This window comes from Odontomachus brunneus, unplaced genomic scaffold (assembly GCF_010583005.1).
Source record: "Odontomachus brunneus isolate Ranch 3 - 2012 unplaced genomic scaffold, Obru_v1 Obru_scaffold_003, whole genome shotgun sequence".
Taxonomy (NCBI): domain Eukaryota; kingdom Metazoa; phylum Arthropoda; class Insecta; order Hymenoptera; family Formicidae; genus Odontomachus; species Odontomachus brunneus.
This window is the reverse complement of record NW_022639453.1, coordinates 3,492,060-3,492,641: the sequence shown is the minus strand read 5'-3', so window position 1 is coordinate 3,492,641 and position 582 is coordinate 3,492,060.

The window sequence follows — 582 nt, the reverse complement described above, 5'->3', positions numbered from 1 at the left end:
GCCGGGCGCCCGCACTTCCGCGCACGCACAGTGCGCGGTGCTGAGCTGCGAGATCTCCATGATATGGAACGAGGGGTTTGAAACTGCCACTGCAGCCCACGGACGTTCCGAGCGTGCAGCGGCCACCCTCGTTCCCTGCCCTAAACCGAGAATTGCGAAGCTCGAGCCTTGTTTCCGGACGTGCATTTCCTGCAAGAGCAGGAGTCGCTTCTCGGCTACGAGCTGACGGACTTCGCCACTAACCACAGCTGAACGCCTCATGTTCAGCTGCATAACCCTAATAGCCGTGGCTCTTAACAGTGGAGAGGAATCGACAGAAACTATATGAGGGGGCATTGCGAGCGAGCGATCACAATTCGCGAGCGCGGGCGCGGACGCGGACGCGGACCCTACACCGATTCCTACTTTATTATGCCTCACTCGGCCCGGCGTGGGCATTTCGTCGCACCTAACCAGCCTAACCGAGACAGCAATAATATTCATTTATTCAAAATATAAAGTTATAAAAGGGAAATATAATTAAATAAATACATATCTTTTTTTTTCCATATTTTTTATATTCTCACATATTTTATATACATT